General features: G+C 41.8%; 1 protein-coding gene across 3 annotated transcripts in view; it reads right to left on the reverse strand.

Moving 5' to 3' along the window:
- robo1 (roundabout, axon guidance receptor, homolog 1 (Drosophila)) overlaps positions 1–22,866 on the reverse strand; it is a 289,424-nt gene extending 266,558 nt beyond the window's left edge. For 2 of the 3 annotated variants that reach the window (XM_058634722.1, XM_058634721.1), the window contains exon 1: positions 22,517–22,865. The gene's annotated coding sequence lies outside the window, so the exon portion shown is untranslated. Of the gene's footprint in view, positions 1–22,516 lie in introns of all 3 variants that reach the window. The other variant, XM_058634726.1, reaches the window with a different exon arrangement.
- Positions 22,867–23,303: the final 437 nt, after the last annotated feature.

Consider the following 23,303-nt stretch of genomic DNA (forward strand, 5'->3'; position numbering starts at 1 on the left):
ACAAAAGAAGAAGTGAGAGGGGGGAAAAATCTGTTTGGAAAATCAGTACGTAAAGATTTCTCGAATAAACACCAATCCTGGACACCTGCTTGAGGTGATAGGAGGAATTCTGCCGGTACCCGCACATCAGTAAAACAATAAAAGGACACACAACCTCAGACAAATGAACTCCTGCTGAGGAATCACCACGCCCAGAATGAAATGCGTTCACCTTAAGACTAATGCATCATTGAAGAGTGAATGGAACTGCAGGCACGTACGTACGCTCCAAGCCCCAAACGCTCTGCAGACACGCAAATCAGTGAATGTGGAAGATGCTTAACAAAACTTATTGTTGGAATGAATCAGCTGACATGAAGCAGACACGGGAATCACACCGTAAAGCCATAAAAAAGGATGAATATTGGGAACAAACCCACACTAACCTTACATTTTACTGACCAACTCACTCACCTATATTACTCCTTCCACATACAAATGCATCAAAGGTGTTTGAAATTGCATTTTGTCACACACCACATAAAGCAGACAAACGTTTGTGCATAAAATCCGGTTCTTGTTCTTTATTCCGCGCAACAGTCTCGGCATGATTTCCCGCTCAAATGGCACAGCAAGTGCCGCTTTGCATTCATCACAATAAAGGTGCACTTTACAGACCCACTCTGGCAAATTAAATCCTTCCGAATAATATCTCCATCATTGCTGGATTTCTCTGCCCCTGACACAAGCATCTATTCTGGCTTTGGAGAAAGAAAGAAAGAAAGAAAGAAAGAAAGGGGGGAAAAAAAAGGAAAAAGCAGCACAGCAGAGGCTGCCAACTCATACAGACCTGCAACCACTGGGCAATAAAATGTGACATCAGCAATGGGAAAGTTAATAGTGTGTTTCAGATGCACTTTCTGGACGACAGGAGCACCAGAGATTTCATTCACTGTAAGTGACAGTGGCTGGCAATCTCTCTCTGCCTCCCATATGCCCTTATGAATTTCAACCTGCTCTCTGCAATAACTTATAAATAGGTAAAGGCTTCCAGAGAGGCTTATGTGACTATAATGTCTGGGTATGCGCGGCGTTTACCGCCTACTGTCTGCTGCGTTGATAGCGACAGCTTGCGTCGTTTGTTCGTCCGTTTCGCCGCCGTGTTTGACGGCAGACGGCAGTTTGCGGTGAGTGTCTGCTGCTGGTAATTGCGCGAGGGCTTCATATGATTTTTCCCAAGTTTGAGGAGCTTGTTTGGGTTGCCGGGCTGTCAGCTGTCAGCTGTCAGCGCCTGCAGCCGAACAAACAGCATTTAGACACACACAGACAGAGTGAAGACAACATCACTGCGGGCGTCTCTTTCAAGCTGGGCCACAGGCATATTCTCCTCTCTCTGAGAAATAATCTGATATACGTATATCCATTACTGCACATGGACTTTTCTTAAATGTCCAGTTTGGTGGGTTTATTGGTAAAAATTGATATAGGTGTGTTCTTACATATGGTGTTTTTCCATTATACAGTTCTAGCACTACTCGACACTGATTGGTCAGAGAGCGGCGTCACTGGAAGAGTCATGTGAGTCAAAGCGAAACAATGCCAAACTGTAGATCAGGAACAAATCTTTTTAATAAACTGATTCTAATGATGCAGTGACACCGAAAACAACTGCTGTTGCTTTCCCTATACCCTTAAAATGAGCCTCTTACATGTACTTTAAGTAGTATACTCAATTTCTGCCATTAAAGCCCCCCAGAATGTAACACACTTGAACTTTAAGTCAACCTATTGTCAAAATCTTTGAGATCGAGAGTTTTAAATGTCAGGAATTGCACTTTTCACCTGGTGAAATTAGGAGAATGGGATGTTCTGTTGCTCTGCAGGGGGGCTTTGTCAAATCAGAGACAGGTGATGATGATGATGACATGATCCCTTTTTAATGGGGGTTATCGCGGGCCTTAGAGACACAGAATTCTTTTTAAACAAAAGAAGACTGTTAAAAGCGGCGGGCAGAGTGTCTAATGAAAGTTGATTTTTGAGTTGCACGACGGGAAGTGTGGGAGCTTTTGATGCTTGAATCTCAAAGCCAGGATATATATCCACCTCTGCCTCCTCAGATCTGGCAATTTCATTTTAAAATTGTCTCCTGCGAGTGCCCTGGCTTTATGAAAGAGCAGTGATTGGTTAACCCTTTATATATATATATATATATATATATATACTTTCAGAGAACTTTGATTGACTGGTATTTTATACATTTTAATGCCAGTAAAAGGAAAAAATATCTTGTATTCATGTTGTTTAGGTAAATCTGACTTTTGTCTGGGAATAAAATCCTCTGTTTGTGTCAGGACATCCTGGTTTAGAGGAGATTTAAACTTGTGTAATTGGTGGAGTTTTTTTTATTTCTCCCTTGAAACATTCAAACCACTTGGCCTGACAACTGGCAGTGTTAAACTTCCATGCTCCAGAAAACACCTGTCAGAGATGGAACGCGTGATATGAGACATGAAAACTGTACATGGATGAGGATGCCAAGGAAGATCGGGACAGAGAGAAAGAGAGAGAGAGAAAAGCTCAGGTAGATAATGAGGACACAGTGGGTTTGTACTGGCTGGGCGTTGACAGACAGGAGCAGCGGTCCCGAACGTGTACGTGGTTCAACAAGAGTCTGACACGGCGAGACCTGCTCGCCGGGACTCTCAGTCGTCAGCAGAGCACATCATCTCTCCATGAGGATTTCATCACATTAGCCTAATCCAGGCGCACAGATAACAGCGGCAGCAGCAGCAGCAGCAGCTACGGCGGCGCGTTCACGGCCCGAACCATTCCAGCAACAACAACCAATTACAGCTATCACGCATACTGTAATTAGCGAGAGTGACTGACTTGAGCCTGCGTGTAAAAATCATGTTATCCAGATTACAAATTAGCACATTCATCTAATTAGCCGACGAGCTTCATTAAAGTTAATATATTATGATACTCCAAAATCCGAAGATTACAACACTCCGTGGTTCTTGTTAATTAGAGTAGAGTTTTCCAACACGGGGGGCCTCGACCCCCCACTGTGGGGGGGGGGGAGGGCTCAAAGCTCCACTGGGGGTTTAAAAGAGCCCTCTTGAATTTAAGAGTGTAATATTTTCCGAATCTTAAATGTAGATTACTCAGCATTATTTTTGTGATACGTTGAAAGCTGCAGTGCAGGAATTTTGATTATTTTTATGTTATTCTCCTCCCAACAGGGTCTGTCAAGCAATGCCATCAGACATGATTGAGGGTGCACTTGTGTGTGTACAGAGCAGCAGGGCATGGGCGGGCGGTGCAAGAAGCACTTATCCCGTCAAACTGCTGGATGACTAGAATTTTCGAGCAACTTTTGAGAACTTGTCATGTGCTCCTCTTTGTGTTTTCAGTCATACGCGAGCCAGTTTCCAGCCTTGTCGCGTTACAAGCTCCATCTTGCTGCACATATCAGGCATTTGTTCATATTTAAAAGCTGTGCACTCGAGTTTTAAGATGTGTATATAGTACAATTAAAAGTCATTTCACTTTTGTATAAAAGTTTCTTAAATGAAGGGAAAATCACTTTTTCAATCTGATTTAATTCAATGATATGTATATATATATATATATAATTTAATTAAATATTTATATATATATATACATATATATACATATATATATAAATGTTCACATTCCTGCTCTCTGTACTAATCCTGAAAAAAACAACCCAAGAGAATCCTGAGGAGAATATTCATTGTATCACAGAGGACTTTCACAAATTAACTTTGCTCTCACATAGTCTACAGAGCTGCATTTACATCAGTTGGCTCATTACAGTATGGCGTGGCGATGAGGCCAGCTCCATTATTAATGGGGGTGTTTTGAAAGAGAAGCACTGCTCGAAATTTGTCGTCGGAGCAGGATATAAATCAGAGCAACAGACTGTAGCTTCCTAAGATGTTACCTCATATCTCACTCCCTAAAATAAAAATCTGCACTCCATCTTTTGAAATGGTGACCCACCCTGACGTCTCTGATCTGTTTTATAATTTGAGAGCATGTGAGGACAGAGATGTTTTATGTAAGATGAGACAAAACATCCAAAGTGCAAAAGTTTTTTCTTTTATCAGTTTTAAACTAGCAGAGAGTTATTGGTATTACTCTCATAGCTGTAGCCTACACTAAATATGAAGCTACAGCCAATGAGCATGGCTTAGCATGATGGAAAACAGAGGTATAGCTTAGCTTAAGTTAAACAACAGACTAAATACAAAAGGAAAACAGCTAACATAGGTTATCTTAGCTTAGCAAACAGACTGAACACAGAGATACAGGGCTAGTTTAGCCTAAGTTAAACATACAAAAACAAAATGAAAACAGCTAACTAAAGTTTCCTAAGGTTAGCGTACGGACTGAAAACAGAGGTACAGAGCTAGCTTAGGTTAAGATAAACGTACAAACCAAAAACAGAAGGAAAACAGTCAACTTAGGTTACCTGAGGTTAGCATACAGGCTTAAAACAGAGGTACAGAGCTAGCTTAGCTTAAGATAAACGTACAAACCAAAAACAGAAGGAAAACAGCCAACTTAGGTTACCTGAGGTTAGCATACAGGCTTAAAACAGAGGTACAGAGCTATCTTAGCTTAAGATAAACGTACAAACCAAAAACTGAAGGAAAACAGCCAACTTAGGTTACCTGAGGTTAGCATACAGGCTTAAAACAAAGGTACGGAGCTAGCTGAGGTTAAGTTAAACATAGAACACCAGAAGGAAAACAACTAACTGAGTTTACCTTAGGTTAGCTGACTAAAAACAGAAGGAAACTGTTGGCTAAATTTAGCAAGCAGACTGAAAGCAGTGATATACAGGGCTTGCTAAGCTTGAGTTAAACATATGGACAAAGGGAAACGGCTAGCTTTGGATAGCATATATGCAAGGAGAAAACAGCTAGCGTGTCTGTAGTTTAAAATGATTATTTCATGTGATTTTGTTAAATGACACAGTCGAGGCAAATTCCTTGTAAGGATTCACTATGCAGATAAATCCAAACTTTTTATATGCGGCCCACTTTATTAACTTTTAATGAGCTGATCCTGAGCAAAGTGTAACATTACTATTTATTACTATTTTTACTGGCATTTCTATGATAATATTATAGGTTAAACCGCGGCAGTTTCAAGTGACATTATGGGTAATAAATGAATCACAATGTCATTGTATGCAATGACATAGTGATTGCATATCACTATGCAAAAAAAAACATTTCGTGGGTTCCAAACCAGTCTCTGGTAATTACTGCTTGCAGGAAGAATATTCTGAATATTGGTCAGCACTGCAACAAACTAAAACCTGACCTTATTAAATCTCCAAAAATAACATGTCAGAAAAGCAGGCACTGTCATGTTGCCTTGCCTGTAAACCACAATTGATGCGGCACCTGAAACCCGCAATAAGCTGCAGCGATTCTTCAACAACAATCACAGCGTCTGTCATTTTTTTTTAATACATCTCCATGGTGATCCTCTCAAAACACAGCAGCAACGCTTCAATTACAGATGCATCTCTGTCATTAAATTTCCTCTGCTCATTCTTAAAAGCTTTACCGGGTGCGTTTTACTGCTTGGAGGTTAGAGATGGGAACGAAAATGTCACACATGGCACCCAAACAAAAGCAAGCACAGGACTAGAGGGGGAAATTTCTATTAATAAGACTTTCATAAAAAGGTACGACACATAGGATTGTTAGTTCTTTTCTCAGAATGCGGTCTGGGGGATCAACATGCTCCAACAGAGCTAAGTGGGGGGAAATTAAATTATTTAATTCCAGCAATACAGAAGATTAATGTTGCTTTTACAGTTTAGATCATTTTTTAGAAGCAACTTTGACAGTTTTGAAGCATTACTTTGAAAATTGAATACATATTCCTAAAAATAAACATGGTTGATTTGTCTAGCCCAAATTGTCCTTTACAAACGTACCCTTAATTTGAGGTAAGATCTACCCAAAATATCCTTTTACAGGGAGGAAAATGGAAACAATGGAACAGTAATTGTAGTATTGTGGGTACACCTATACAGCGTGTCACTGAAGTACCACTTTTGATATACAACAGACACTTGATGTGCTGATGAGTGAAATATAACAAAAACAGATTTTAAAAGGTTTATATAAGAGTTCTCTGTGCATTTAAATTGACAATTAACAGCTTGTCAAGGCCTCTGGCTTTGTCATAAAAAGCTTAAAAGAGCTTAATTAACACTGACAGCTCAACAAAGTTATAAAACCATAAGTGGACAAGGTTTGTGTAAGAATTGAAATAACAATTGGGGTTTTTATGAGTTCAAACCAATCAGCAACTTAAGATATTGGCAATTTTCACAGGATTTAACACACATGCTTAAACAGACAGCGTCCTAATTCATTTACCAGTGAGACTTTACCTTGAATAATTGGTCAGCAACCAGAAGGAGGCAGGAATGGTTGATAGCGTTTCAGATAATAGGCTTTTTTTTTGCCAAATTGGATATAGCACATTTTACAAATTATTGTCTATTTCTTTTTGTAGGAAAGCCCATTTTTTGGGGGGTAGGTTTTTGGCCTGAAGATGGTATCAGCTTATTGGCAGTCAGTGAAGTTGTTAGAGGTCTTTTTTCTTCACCACATAAAACAACAAAAAACTAAAATAAATAAATAAATAACTGGCTCAATGACTCAAATGACTGAGAATTTAATTCCTACAGGAACTTTCCTTTAATGGTGATGAAAGACGCCGTCGAAATGGCTTTTCCTCGTTGTCTGTCCATAAAAGAGACAAAAAAATATGCAACGCCCGCCAGAAGTGTTTACATGTAAAATATGATAAGTGCACTCTATACCGTGCCAAAAATGTTCTGGGCTAATATGAAATCTCGTCCTGTAGATTTATACTTTTATAAATCCAGTACACACAAAAACACAAACACAGACAGACTCGGAGGGGTTTTCCTGTCTCCTGCACCCTGATGTAGATGGATGCCCCTCGCCCGCTGATCCTGAATCTACACCAGGTCATTACAATAAGCAAGCGTGGCCCCAACGAAGCCTGCAAAGTGGAGGAAGCACAGCAGCTTGGGAGGAGAACTACTCTCCAAGCCCTGTGGGGAAACAACCTTGACACAGTCATCTGTCTTAGTTACACAGGAGTTAAACCTACTGACACACACACACACACACACATGCGTGGGGATGAGGTATGGCAGGCCCCCGCAATCTCAGTGAGGCTGTTGTGATACTGCATTAAAGGAGCTAATAGAGTGCATCAGGAAATATTGAAAATATCACAGGGAGAGGAGGACGTGGGGGGCGGAGTGGGGGGGGGGGGGGGGGGGGGTTACTTTCTGGTCAAGGTGCAGCAAGGTTAAGAAATAACCTGACTTCAGCACAGGTGACGTGTGACCCCGGGCGTCGGGTGAAGGTAATGTAGGGGAGACACATGCAGCGGTGAAGAAAGGAGGGGAAGGTGAAGTGTGTGTTTGTGTGTGTGCAGGACAAAGGCGTCACTACACTGAGCTCTCACTCAGTCACCCCAGGGGCCCGCATGTGTTTACGGAGCTGTCAGTCACGTGGTGGGGGCCACTCCCAGGAGACGCGGCCCACCAGGGCGATGAGAAAATAATAGCTCCTTCTGTCAGAGCTTCGAGGGACAGGGGGGGGGGGTCTGATGGACACCGCTGGGAATTAGAACCAGCCTCCGGGACACATCCCATCCTACACTTAAATACTGGCAGGATAGACCGTCTCACACGGGACCAGGACGAGGAGGAGGAGGAACAAGACGCGGGACTCACCCGTGATATCAATATCTATGCTAAAACACTTAAAACAGCCGTATATTCAGAAGGATGATGATCAAGGATGTTGCAGCAACCGGTTGCTTTTTCTTTTCCGTTTCAAATGACTTTACATTTGTGTGAAAGTCTGACATCAAAGCATTTTGTGACCTAAGTCTGATGGGTTTGATTTCAGGAGCTTTAAAGGGGTATTGTGTACAATATATCAAAAGACCTGTATATGCACACACCCATAATAAACTGTCTGAAACATCTGTTTTAACATTTAACCTGATTTGGTTCATATATCTGTAACAGCAACAGGCGGGGATTGAAAGGGAAAGTGTGTCTGAGAACCATCTCATTATGAGAGTTTAAAAAATATTATATAGCTGAAAATATCCACCCACAGCGTGTACTATAGGGACAATTAGTCACATCCATTTTAATATGCCTGTCCGATTTTAGTCGTCTAAACTTTCCAAACCAGTCTCTGACGCAGATCCATGTTTTGCTTCTTAATGAGACATTTTTAAAGAGTGGTCGGAACGCTTTCATCACATCCACCATGTACGACCCAGAGCTGCAGCTCGCTGTGTTTGGAAATCAGGGGTGCAACGAGCTGCATCACTCAGAATCGGAGTTTGGGAATCCAAATGTATTTCTCCAATGACGAACCGTGGTCTGATGCCTTAATGTGGCGACATCCACGCTTTCTCGAAAAGTGTTGTCAAAGTGAACTTGTGAAAGTCATATGAAGATTTTTTTTAACAAATCCACAGGCTAATTGTCACATTTTATATCTGAAAGGAAACAGCGATCAATGGCAGCCTGGCAGGAAGGAAATCCGCTTTAAAGACGAAGCTCCAATGCGCAGCTCCACTGCTCCATCCATGGAAATCCGACTTTAAATCAGGCCGAAACCGCCATTAAAAGGGCTTGAAAGATAGCCCGAGCTCGTCATTAGCACAAACACTCAGAAATCATCGGGTAGCATCTGTTTTCTGCACATCCTCCCACATCAATTGCTCAGAGCAGCGCCTCAGGGAAGGAGGCGTACAGAGGGCTATTCCCCCTTCTCTTACCATGAATAACAATCTCTACCTCCAGGTAATTAAAGGGGACAAACGATGTCCACAGGGCTGGACCAGCCCATTATTAAGCAAAGTGACTATTACATAGAATGTGTACACACACACACACACACACACGAGTAGAAATAGGCTCCTCACACATCAGTCTGGGAAACATAATGGTCATTGATTTTGAGTGGGCTCGCTGCGAGCACGTTTCACTGTATCTATTACACAGATTAGTCCGTGTATCTTTTTATCTACCTGCATTAATGCCACGCTGCACATTTGATGCTTTGTTCTGCAGCCTTTGTCCCATGACGTGATGATGGGGGTGCTCTTCACTGATGACCTGTTGTGGGCGAACGGCTGATCCCAACAAACTGAAATGACTGTATTATTATGACACACTACAGACGTGTGCAGACACACACAGGCTACCAGGGTTCCTGTCTTGAAAGTCATTGGATTTCATGTAATCTGTCAAAGCCAAAGACGCAGAGATGTTCCACAGTCGGTGTCTGCAGTATTGACCAAGTGTGTGTAGCGATGAATAATAGAATTGGTGCACAGCTGTTGTCCCCACATGATGCTGAAATTTAATTGCCTTTCTTTTTTTTTTCCTTTTTGGGACCATTTTGAATCTCTCAGAGCCAACGACTTAAACAGCTACTACAAAAATAGCTAACTTTACCTAAAAAAGTTTCCCCATGATTTTAAAACTGGCTTATACGTTAGCTTTTAGAGTTGTAAGTGTCAATTGACAAAAAAAAAACATGTCCTAAGTCAATCTTTGAACGTCTAAAGTCTGTGACCCACACAAGAGGATTTTCAAATGCTGAGAAAGCCCAGACAACACCACGGGTGTCAAACTCATTTTAGTTCAGAACCACAAACTGCACAATTTGATCACAATTATTATGCTATATTAACATAATAATTGTTTAAAATTTAATAAAGTATCTTTTTACAAACCATATTTCAAAGAACCTGAAATTTCTTGAGAAAAATAGGGCAATTTCAAGTGTACCATTTACAGAGGCACAAAAACATTAAGCCACAGGTATCTGAAACTGAAAAATGCAAGATTTCTGATGACTGGATTCTAAGGAGGAGATTCCAGCGATTTAAGATCTCACAGAAACTCGCGGGATTTAACGTGACTTCAGAATACAAACAAGACTGTCGGAGTCGTCAGTTAATAGCTGTTGTGTGCGATGTTTTGTGCTGAAAAACGCAAGAAATCTGTGGATGAAGTCGAGGTCGAGAAGACGGAATCAATTCGGCTTGTACACGTTACGGTTCTAAACAAAAGTACGTAACATCCATGCGGGGCTCGTCGTAAAAAATATCAAACATGTTTAATACTTATCGGGAAGACTCTGATGTGCAAATTAGCACTAGTCTGTTAATCCCTCACACTACATGATAATTTGGCCAGATAATCTGTTCAAATCAGACTGAAATCGGAATACACACACGATTGTTGGAAGGACCCGGATTTTCCAAACACCTCTCGTAGTAGTTTCTGCACGATTTCACATGCCAGTCATTTTATCCTGGACGACAAGGGAAACTGTTAACTCAACAACAGTTGGTGGTTCAACCAAGATTTTGACAGCTGAAACTGGTGCCGGGCACGGAGCAGTCTGAGCAAGATGTGTTTCTAACTCAACGCGGTGGAATCCCACGTGCACCCGGCGTGAAATACAGCTGCAAAAATCAACCTGCCAACAAATGCCAGGTATTTCCCCAATTCTCTCCTACTCTCGTTTCCACAATTCCTCCACCTCCATCTCTGATACTGACCAGGAACAGCAGCAACAGATCTTTGGACAATATTCTCCGTACACGTTTATTGTCCAATCAGAGTCTTAGATTTAATTCCAAGTGACTTTAAAAGTCATTCTGTATGCTCACTGTATCTGGATTTTCTTTTTTTACTCATCAGATAAATTGATGAGGTCACAGAGGGCAGCTGACTGTGAGACACAGACGTGACACATCGCCCTGCTGCATGCGGACTTTTCCCTCATCCAATTTGGAATTAGTTATTGACACCAAACATGTAGCCACTGCTGAGTATGCACAAACTTTGGCACTACGTTTAACCCCTTTAACACCGAGTGAATCGCAAGCGCACTTTGCATGACTGTAATCACGCGGCGGTTTGTGCTATCGGGAAAATTCCAACAGTTTCTGAAAGCTGAGACGTTGCACGTCAAAACCGACCACGTGGTTATTACGGTAATTTCACTCGTGCTGTTGCGTTAGGCCGGCGAATCAGCGTCTTTGTCACCAGACAGGAGAGAGTTTTTGGACATTTGAGACAGATGTTATTTTAAGTATGTTTTATATTGTTCACATATCAAATTTAACAGGCAATATCTGGTGTTCATGTAAAAATCTGGTGTTTTTTCTAAATAAAACGTTTAGTTTTTCTTCATTTTAAATCGTTAATACACTATTTTTAACATACAGTAAATTGTAAATAACAATTTAAACAATTTAATATGAAGAAAAACAAAAAATGTATTTAGAACACCAGATTTTGCGTGTTAAATGTGAAATTTGAACAGTGTAACGTATGAAAAATGAACAACTTTTTTTAATCCCTGTATGCAACTTTGAATAAACACTAACGTAACGTAGACTAACAACGTTAATCAAAACTCACCCCGTAAGAAAATCGGTTTGTTGTTCATAAGCTCTGGAGAAAGTTTGCGAAGATGAAATCCGCCTACTTCAATGCTAACGCGCTAACGATAAAGTTTGCTAGCTTAAATGCTAACATGTTAGCAATAACGTCCGCTAGCTTAAACGCTAACGTGATAGCGATAAAGTCTGTTAGCTTAAAATGCTTATGTTTTACCGATAAAGTCCGCTAGCATAACAAGAAGTGAGATCGGCGTCGGCGTGACCAGAAGCCTCTGTCTTCGTTAAGAAGTACAGCCTGAGATTTGCTTTTGACGCGCAACATCTTAGCTTTCTGAAACAGCTGGAATTTTTCCGATAGCACAAACCGTCGCATAATTACAGTAACGCAAACGTGCCGTCTTCCGTACGCTCTGTGTTAAAGGGTTAACTCCAGGAGATAAACAATAAGTCCGGTCTCGCGTGGACACACTGCAGAACTGACCCCGCCATGTAATCATTTATTTCCGTCCCTTGATGGATTACTCATCCACTCTTGTCATTATATTCCACCACAACAGTCACATTATTCATTACATTATGGATAACGTGGAGCACATGTCAGGACGGGAGAATCTTATCCCACATAAGATTAGTTATCCAAGGGATTCAAAAAGTGTGTGTGTGTTGGTATTTGGGGCAGAAGGAGGAGACAGAAAGATAGAGAGAAAATTGTAAAAGGGGAGGATCCTTTTTTTTTTATCACAAGCTCTTCACTGCCTCAACACCAACGAGTGCAGACCCAAATCAAAAAACACTTTGCAAAAAAACCAACAGTGTCTCCATCTGGGAGCCAAGCTGTTTTATATCCTTAAAAGCTGATAAACATAACAACACCTTATGGCAAGAAGAATCACAGAATAATAGAGCACAGATACTCTGCCATATGCCGGGTAGTGTGGGTGCCACTCATGTAAAGGATGTCCAAACAGATTTTTTTCATCAGAGGAAGACCGAGGTGCAGCGAGGAAGGAAGTGTGAGTGAAAATGAGTCTTTGTAAAAACCCTATTTTCAAAACTAAAAACTCACATCAAAGAAAAGAACTCAAAGAAGAAAATGTTTTGCCTCAAAACTGAAACTGAAAACTGAATTTGATGCTTTCAGCATACTCAAAAAAAAAAATGTGCAACTGTTATGGAAGGTTAACTGGTAACAGGTGAAGCTTCTGAGATTGGGGATAAAAAGAGCATCCACTAAAAAAAGAGAGGTTTTTTTCACAAGCTGCAAAGTATTTTCAACATCTACAGTTCATAACACCTATAAACTACCCCAAAGATTCAGGGGATTTAGTGCTCAAAGGCCAAGTCTGGAAGCTGCTGCTGCTGCTGCATGTGTGAGACTTTCGAGGCTTCAGGCAGCATCGTATGAGAAACTATCATGCTATACTATAGCCACATGAGGTCTTAAACTAGTACACTTAAAATAGTCCAACACCGCATCTAGAAATACAACAAAGAGGAAGCTAATGTGTGAATCTGACACAGATCTGGTAACTTCTCTGAGATGAAGTCAAAAGACAATTTGCCAAAAATGAAAATGACCATCCAGAAAATGAGCATGTGTGATGGTATGGAAGGAGCATCAGCGCCCATGGAAAGGGTGATCCTGCAAATACTTGCCTTGAGTGCAGCCCAAATCGGATTTGTAAGCATATCCGATGATCGGAATCGGATCTTCCTGACCAACTGTTCACATTGTATATTGCAAGTGATCAGATCTGACCTGTGTGTGTCCATATTGACGGTGTCTCGTCGAGTCTTACACATGGATTTCTATCGTTACAGGCCAGGCTTTTTTAGCTGCTTAAAAATAAAATCAAGCTGGACACAACCTGGATATGCTTAAAATCTCATTTGAGCTGCAAGGCACATTTTCCCAGCCCTGTGATTACACCTTTTTTTAATCAGCTTGCAGGTGATGACGGAATGGCGACTGATTTAAGAACACGATGCTAAGAATAACTAATCTAATCAAGAGGCAACAAAAGCATGTATTACTCTCTACTCCTGTGGAGAGAGGCAGGCCTTCATATTGACAAGGTGCTGCCCCAAATGGCCCATTTCCTGTTGAGTTGAGGCCATGGTTACGGTCGACTTTTTTGTTCGTCTTGATCTATAACATCTTCCCACCAAGTTTCAGGAAAATAATGAAACTTAATGCATGCCGAAGTCATAGGGCACTTCCTGTTTCGTGGCAAATGGTTGAAATTCGCCAAAACGCAGAGAGTTGTTGTGGCCACACCGTTTTGAATCCACAAAACCTTTCCACAACTTTTGATCTTTGATGTGTGTTTAGTCCAAATTGCCATGTTTTTTTTATGTCGGACGCACTCGGACGAGTTTGCTCATTTACGTAGGGTGCAAACCGCCAAATTGGATGCACTTCCTGTTGAGTTGAGGCCAAGGTTACGAACGACCTTTCTGTTCGTCTAGGTCTATAACATCTTCCTGTTATCCCCTTTGGGGGCGCTATAGAGCCCGTGAGACAACGCACGGGTCCGGGAACTATGAACTACGGGAACATTTTCACCACACCTGACCTCCATGCCAAGTTTCAAGAGTTTTTATGCACTTTAACCCCCTCAAAATGGCCATTCGTGGCTCAGGCGCTAATCATAGCAAGAATAACAACAATAAGACTAAAAAATAAACTTGAAACAATCAACTATTGATAATATTTACAATCTCTTTTTTTCTGTGGAGTAGATTTAAACTAAAACTATGAGCTTCAGGTTTCAGGTTATGAAACCTGGTCACAACATATCATCCAAAGGAAGTTTGTCTTCATATTTCACCCACAAAGTTGAAATCCGCTGGGAGTCAACTTATAAATAATAATATTGAAGGTGAAACAGATTTTTACGTCACCTTTCGACCTTTGTCACAAACTACAAATCACCTTGAGATCGACGGCGAGCAGCAAAAGCCGCTTTTTCCTGGTCATTTAACATTCGTCAGTAATCTGTTTTCATAGAAGTAAGCCTCGTTCGTGCCGAGGCAGCACACGGACCAGGAGCTTATCACCCGACGCAGAGGCATGAAGAAGCTTACAACATGTTCTCAGTCTGCCACAAACACGTTTCCTCCAGCGGGAAGTCGTACACGGATTGTTTAAGAAATGATGGATACGGTGAGTTTCGGGGCACTGACAGCCTCAGTGTTAACTACCACTGATCAAGATCACACTCTTATACGGGGATGGGGGTTTTATGACGGCGGTGATATGAGGCAGCAAATGCACCGAGACCAATCACGGAGGACGATTTTTCAGCCACATTTTCATTCTCTTCCATTTCACACCTTATGGAGCTGTTCATTGGTGTGAAATTACAGATTTTTGGGGGGGGAAACGGACTAATTTCTCCCATCGTGACGGGAAAGAAGATTCCAGGTTGTAAAATGCCAGCCAAAGTGAAAACTGGGGGAAATCTCAGAGCAGGAAGTGAGTGGTGTAGTTCATTGCTTATTAACCTGTATCCCCGACCAGGATCATCACAGTTTTCAGCTTCTTCTGCAATCAAAAAGCTTCCTGCTCCCTCTCCACACCTCTTTTGAGAGTACGTTTTCAGGCATTCATTTACAACGCTGAGCAGCAACAGAACAGACCTTTACCCCCTACATAAGATCAGAATCTCCTCCTGAGCCTCCGACACCGAGGTGATGCCTAACTAAGGAAAATGAACTCCTTCTGCATCAGTAATAAGATCCTACCCGCTCTCTATGGTCTGCTGGTTCCACTCCATGCCCCTGTAGGAGAAGAACCGGCTACACAGCGCAGTCAGGGTGTGTTCCGGGATCATTGGACTTCCCACTCGCTCCCACGACCACAGTTTTACGAACAGCAGGTTCGCGGCATGGCTGCCCCGATCCTCACTGACCCACCCCTCGTGTTGGAGAGACCGCCGTCTGGTCTCAGGCTGCCGTGTCCGGGCTACGGTCTGCAGGACCCAGAGGAGGAGAGCGACCTTTGCTCCCGAGGCTGTTCTCCTTCTGTACTCTTTAAACTCCCTGAACTCTCTCATCACTGAACCGCACATGTAAACTCTTCCACTGCACTTTTACTCGATGTCCTACAGTATGTATCCCTCAATGTGCTGCTTTTTGCCCTGGAATAAATAAAGTTTATCTGAATACTCAACAGCTTTTATCTTCCTCTCCTTGTTGTTGCTTCTATTGTTAATGACAAAGTCTGGGGTTTTTTTCCCCACTAACTTACAGCATATTATTATTCCGCTCATGTCCTCAGTGCATTTTGACTCCACCGTGTGACAAATGATCATCATCATAATAAAGGAGCTCATTCTTCAGAGTGGAATAACTTCCCCCATCACCGTGACTCATAAAGCAATTCAAATGTTTAGATTCCATCTATTGTTTCCTCATGACACAAGAATGTAATGTAATTTGGACCTGATGGTGGCGCTACAGCAAATGTCAAACAACTTCAGAAGTTTGGATGTTCATGACAAATAACTCACACATGCTACAACTTTGGAACCAAAATGCAATTCGACAAGTTTCTGCAAAAACTGTCAAACAAATGAACCTGACTTTTCTTGAGAAAAATAAGTGCAATTGCAACAAAATGATGCCTAAGTTTACCATTTACACACATGCGCACTGCAACGTACAGATCACTGTGGATCACAGGTATCTGGAACTGAATTTATTCCAGTGACATTCCTTCTGTGGGCCGGATTGGACCCTGTGGTGGGCCGCTTCCGGACCAAGGGCCGTAGATTGGTTTTAGGGGTTTTGAGTGAGTGAAGACATTTCTAGAAACCACAAAGAAGAAAAGATTGTATAGGGGAAAGTTCCGTTAATACTTGTGGTCTCAGCGCCGTCAGCACAGTCATATGAGAGTCTGTGTCGCTGCTGCTTTAATTATGTGCCTGCAGCCACAAGGCATTCTAGTGAGAACTCCCTAGAGTTCTCACTAGAATGCATTGTGCTGCGAGCACATCTTGTAATCCTGCGCGTTTATTCTGCTTATGTTTTCCTCTTCCGCCCGTTTTTCGGCACGCTACTCCTCCTGCATCTTTGAGAAACCCCCAACACAAGTTATATCAAAATGTGCGCCTTGACCGGGAATGGTGTGCTATGACTTTTCTAAGATTTTCATATAACCATTGGGATAATATTTACAAAAAACTGAACAAAAATTAACATTGAAGTGGATGGGAGACCGAAAAAAACCAAGCCCGCTTTGGAGCATCACAGTGTCGTCATACTTTAACGTAGAAACGTGGTTGGAAGTTTAAACGGGTCACAAGACTTGGGACTTTTCTGACCTAAGTCGACATTTTGATACATGTTACGGTTTTTGAACTATCGCAGTTTAAGTTTTGTACTTTTTTTCAAAGCTTTCTGATTTTATAATGGGTGTGTGTGTGGTCGTTAGGTGTGAGCTAGAGTGACACACTCTAGCAAGATCCAGCAAAATAATCAGAAAAACTTCTAAACAAACTCTTCTCCTGCCCACAATTTCCAACCTACAGAGACAATTTTTACATCAAAATGTTGCCACGGTTGTCGTCTAACCATGTGTGTGTTTGTCATGTTCATATGACTTGTAGTTTTTCTTAAAATCACCTCAAAGCACAGAGAACTCTGGTCACAGTCTCAATTCACTCCCATGTTAAAATGTCTGCTTTGGAGTTGTGGAAAATCAAGATGAGGGTGATTTTAAAACTGTGATTTCTCTGTCAATTCACGCCCGTTTGTCACAAATTTTGAGATGGGAGCTGCTGAAAGCCTCCTGGCGCTCACAAACCAAAAATTTTATCTCTATCATCAACCGTTCTTGAGATATGACAACTTTAAAACATGCTGTTTTCTCTGTGAGAATGGGAAACAGAGGGGATTGTGAATCTCTCTCTCTCCCTCTCTCCTGTCACTCCAGCAGTTTGCCCCGCCCCCTCCTCTGCCGGCCCTGATTACACACACCTGCTGACAATTAAGCCATGTGGACTATAAAAACTCCCTGTTCCCCTGTTTCAGTGCCAGTGTGTTTTTCGCACATGCCTGATCACCCGAGCTCCTCGTCACAGCCACAGAATCCTCAAGTTTTTGATCCTCTTTGTGGGCGACGCTTTATTTTGTAAGTTTTCTTATCATAGCCTGTTAGCTGATACCGTAGTTAAGATTTATAGCCCCTTTTGTTTACCTCCTTGGGAGAGATTTTTTGTTTGTTAATTTTCACAGCCTTTTAGGAACTCCAATCACTAGGATTGTGACTTACCTTTTATTAGTTAGATCCAATCATTTAGATTGCGTTTTGTTTTTTTATCTCATTCTTAGTTGGTTAAGGATCGCCAATCATTAGGATTGCGCTTTTGAGTTAGCTTTTGTTTTTGAAGTGTTTAGAGCCGTGTTTTCCTCCGTTTGGAGAGTTTTCTGTTTAAGTTTTACATGATAACCTTAGTCCGAGTATGTTTCCTCTTCGGAGTTATTTTTTTGTTCCGCGTTTATAGTTCCGCAACGTTTCTCTTGTAGAGCGTTGCGCTCGCCATTTGTTATAGGTTTTCATAGCCACGCTTTTGTTTTTCCTCAGTAAAGAGGACCTCCCTTGAGAATTGTTTACGAGTGCCAATAAAGACAATTAAAAGGCCTCTACGTCCTCTGATCCGTCTTGTTATCTCCTTTAAAACTTGGTGTTTTAAAGGGTGATTCCACCGAAATACCACTCTGTCTAAATGCTTTTAAAGGTTCAATCCACATGTTCAGATTTTATAACGCAGGTGTTCGGAAGGGGGAGGGGGCATCAGGGAGTGGGAGGGGTTATGAGTTATTCTCTTTTAAAGGGTGATTCCACCAAAATACCACTCAATCCTTTAATCCTTTACCAGCACAAGTCCTGCACGCGACGACACATGCCGCAAGAACTGCAGGCACACTCGAAATTTCGGCACGAAATTGCGGAAATCTAGTTAGAAACTACAGTCTTCTGCAGTCAGTCTTCTGTCTGTCTCTGCAGCGGCAGGTGAGTGACAAATCCTCCGCAGCAAACACGCCCTCACTCACTTCAGACACCGGGCTAATTGACTTGCCACCGTGGGTGAGTGACACGCCACACGGGGCACCATGATGTCCGTGTCATGAGGGAATGATGAGACCTGCCAACGGCGAGCGATCGCTCGACCTTTTGCATGTGAGGTCGGGGTGTCAGAGGCAAACACCATCCCTCCTCCTCCTCTGCTCCTCCTCCTGCTGCTGTTGGACCCCATCTCCCGCCTCGGGGGCTCTGTGGAGATGAGCCACAGATGACGAGGAAGAGCAGCTTTTCAATCAAGCGACCTTGCAGGACAGTGATTTCATTCCACGCGGCGTCGGAATGGGGGAAAAAAAATGAAATAAAAACAATAAAACACAAATCAATCACCGGCCGCCTCGGGCGTTAAAACATCTTCAGGGTGGAAGGAAGATGGAGGAGCGATGGCAACTCCCTCCATCATTTTCCAACCCAACAAAGGGTTATTATTGTCATTTTCTGTCTGTGTTGTTGTAGCCGAAACGTCGTCTGTGGCAGAGTTTCAGCGCACGTGAATATGAATAAGGGGAGAAGAGAAAACGATTAGTGCAAACATCATTGTGATTCTGCAGTGCAGGAGAGAAAAGTCTCTGTGATTCCCCTTTGTTCACACATTAATTAGCGGCGTTGGTTTTGCTCACCGGGTATTAATTTCTTATTTATTTTATTGTGCGTCACGTCTTATTTCCAAACATCACTAATCCTAAATCTATTAATGTTTTGTTTTGGTTGCCACACACACACACACACAAAATCCCAAATTTGCCATGAAGGCTTATCCGGTGCGTCTCTCTGGATTAGAGAGATTTGCACGGGAGCCACAGACGTGTGAGCAGACATTCATCAACACACAAAAGTAAAAAAAAGAAAAGAATCAGTTCTGTCATTATGCTCCATGAATGTGACCCTAATTATCTGTACTGAATGATCCGACCTCAGTTTATTTTGTGGACTTAATTAGTGTCGTCTGGTTCCAGAGCGATGTGACACATTCAAGGGGAAATGATAACACACTGACGTGTAAGAGAAAAGGAAGAGAGATGAGATTACAGACAAAGAAAGAAAATGGCGTTATTCAAAAAGCCTTTTATGGGAAATGAACACAAAAGAATAATTAATGACTGTGGTCGTTTTGGGCTGAAAAAATACAGGATTTTGCATTAAACTGAACAAAGAAAATACTTTAATTGGCAATTAAGTTCATTTAAACTAAAGGACAACTTGCTTACTTTAGTTTGAATGAGCTTTACCTAGGTGTTACCATTGTCCTATGTCAGTGTCGGATTATGGCTAATCCGAAAAGTGTTGTAATAATTCATGGTTCAACATAAAACATAAAAAGTCTGAAAGCGAACAAAGTTTTTCTCTTCAGAAAAAGTGTGAGCCAACAACTCCAAACACGGTTTCCATCATCCAGCAACTGAAGGAGCATTTTTTTTTAAGTACATTTGTGAAAAAAGAAGAAGAAGAAATAATAAAAAAAAGATGGAACTGGAGTTTGTTTGCGAAAAGTGAATCAATCTGGCAAAGTACAACAGATTTAAACTCTGCCAAGACTCGATGGTAGAGACTGGCAGTGTTGCACTTATAGTGCTGACTACATCTCAGTCTGGAGCAGCAGGAGTGAAGAGAGAGAGAGACTATGAAACTCGTGCACACCTGAAATCCTCACAGCCACGCTTTAAATCTCAGAAGTGCAGAGCATCGGATTAGTGATGGGAGCAGCGATCACAGCTCCTCATCTCAGTGTCTGACAGCGACAAATAAACACAGCAACATCCTTTTTTTAACTCTAGAGAAACAGCCAGAACAAACCAAGACCAGTATGAACCAGGACCAGGACCAGAACCAGTCTTCACTGGCTCCAGGTCAAACAAAGGACTGAATGACCTGCTTCCATCAGACAGACACTGTGTTGTCCTTCACTCAGCACCATCGTGTCTTCTTTTCAAACACATATCTCTGCATCCATGACCTTTATCTCTTGAGTTTGAGCTCTTTTAATTTTGCTGTTATTATTGCACTTTTATTGTTCCCAATATTACATTTGTTCCTTTTCTTCTTTGGTTTCTATCTCAAGCACATTAAGTCTTCACCTGTTGTGTGAAAATGGACATACTGATTTATAAGAGATGTAAAAAAAAGTCAGTTTTATGTACAGATTTTCAGTGAATTGTGTATTATTTGTTGTATTTTGTGATATTATGTTATATTTTTGTCTCCTGATGTCTGAACAATGCTGAAAAACAGACTTAAATTAGCATAGTTTTTTTTTTTTTTTTTTTTAAAAAGGTTAATACTTTAGTTTCTCTGGAAGAAATCTTGTTCCTCCATGTTTTTTTGACACTTAATCTGAAATGGAATCTTGTATACTGATGTTTATGAATCTGCTCTGAAATAAAGGGCAAGAAATAACTTGTTTGGTGATTTAAACAAACAGAAATGCGTAGTCACTCAGTGATTGGGTGATTCTGTGTGAGAAGCTCATGAAAGTGACAGAAGATAGCGACAAAATGATGAAGAAAAAAAAAGTTGTGTTGTACAGGTCTCTGAAATCCTCCCATGATTCACTGCAGCGAACCAAATCAACTCCATGAACCTCTCAGTTCTTCTTATAATTGAGTATAAGAACATTATATATATATATAAGAAGTTATTGCAAACATACAAACAGTGGCAGAGTTGGGAGTTTAGAACCACTAAGGAAGAAAAGACGATTGTCTGCACATCCGTCATGTCAGGAGGAGTGGAGACTCTCGAGGTCCGGCTCATCCCAAAGGGCTGAGACAGGACGGAACCTTATTACTCTAAACATGCTCAGTTAAAAAAAGGGATATACTGTAGAATTAGATAAGATTCCTACTCCTTTGCAAACATGTAGTGGGGTAAAAATATTGTTTTTTTCATGTTAAAAATAAAGATTATGAGTCTCGAATGTACCAAAAACCTTGGTGATGCACATTATTCTTCCTGTACATGATGTTAAAATATGCATTAAATCTGAACATTCCTCAACAATACGCGACTAAAAAAGACAATATAATCATATTTTAGTGTCTTATGTCTCATTGATGGTGTGAATTAAAGCCCTAGGAGCTTTTTTTTAATTAAATGTCCTTGCATGTGAGGGACTTAAGTCTTTATATGTGTGTGTGTGTGTGTGTGTGTTCATTCTCACTGTTTTGATTGATCGTCCCTCACTATCCGGTGCAATCCCCACTGAGCTCCTGCAGTTCAGTGCTACTGCTACTGCTGCTGTGGCTGCTGCCTGACTTACACACAGCACAGCCCAGACCACAAACGCAGCATCACTCATTCCCCCGCACAATAATCAATAAATAAGCCTGGAATATGCGGTTAGGCTTTAAAAAAAAAAAAAGAACAACCCTAAAGCAGCTGATTACAGAAGCTATAAAACACCATGTTTTACGCGGATGCGACAAAAACCACAGAGAGCGCTGCCGGGAAAGTTTCAGCACCACAGCGGGAGAGGACAGCTCCGCGTCAGTCAGTCACAGTCGTGTCAGTGTGTCTGACAGGTAACAGTCACACCTGTCAGACAGCAGCACGCGGACCCCGACAACGATCTGCTGCGTACACACACACACACACATACACCATCACAGTGGAAAGTCCCTGTAGCCACACAGACATGTGTTGAGTCTGTGTCACCTCTCTTCGTTTGTGCGCAAAGGGAAACACTGACGTGCGTAAAAAGGCACCGCCGCGCTTTACGCACCCGTAAAACAGCGGCAACAGCCAGATCTGCAGCTGCAGCCTTGTCCATATTTGAATCACACACACACACACTCACACATCCACAAAAGCCAACACACATTTATTTGTATTATTGTTATTACTGGTAGTAGCAATATGATTCCAAATTGCGCACGCGCGCACGCAGAATCACGAAATCCAACTCACCTCTCCAAAGAAAAAACCGACGCGGAGGCTTCTGCACGCGTTTGTCACTCAAAAGCAGAAGTGATCCATGGCAGCGGGTCCGTGAAAGAACTTTTATTCGCAGTGCGCTGCTGCCGCTGCTGCTGCCGTCGCTGCTGCTGCTGTCGAGGGCGAAAGGAGGAGGGAAACCTGGAGATCAGGCGACTTTGAGTGGACGCTGCTGGTTTATCCTCACTGGAGAGTCCGAGCAAACGCACGAGTCCTGTGATGGAGCGTATCCTTCAGGTTGGTTGAGAAACAAAAACAGAAAGAAATAGAATTTTAAAAAAAAAGAGGAAGAAGAAGAATATCCTGTGCCGTTATGTACAGTGCAGTGAGTGCAGCAGTGAAGAGGCAGCGCACACGGATCAGTCCATGCTTTCCTCTGCAGGGAGAAGCAGCCTCAGCCTCCCTGGGTCCTAAAGCTGCGCTGAACTCATGACACCACTCTCTGCCTCCGTGTGTCTGTCAGGAGGCAGACAAACCTCACAGAACCATGGCTTTCCAAATGGCTAAAGTGATTGTGTTGAATGTGGGAATAATCACATTTAAACTCTCTTTACCTTGATTTAAAGGTGAATACAACTCATTCTAATTCAGCCTTGTCAATATTTTTTTTCATATTGTACATTCATAAAGGTGATTACCTTTACCCTGACTAATAAAGGATTATCTTATTTTAGCATGAGCTTTCACACACAGCATCTCAGCAAAAACAAGAGCTTGAAGGAAGAATCCCCACCTTTAAAACATCACCTATAAAAGTCAT

Source organism: Solea solea, chromosome 7 (genome assembly GCF_958295425.1).
Source record: "Solea solea chromosome 7, fSolSol10.1, whole genome shotgun sequence".
Taxonomy (NCBI): domain Eukaryota; kingdom Metazoa; phylum Chordata; class Actinopteri; order Pleuronectiformes; family Soleidae; genus Solea; species Solea solea.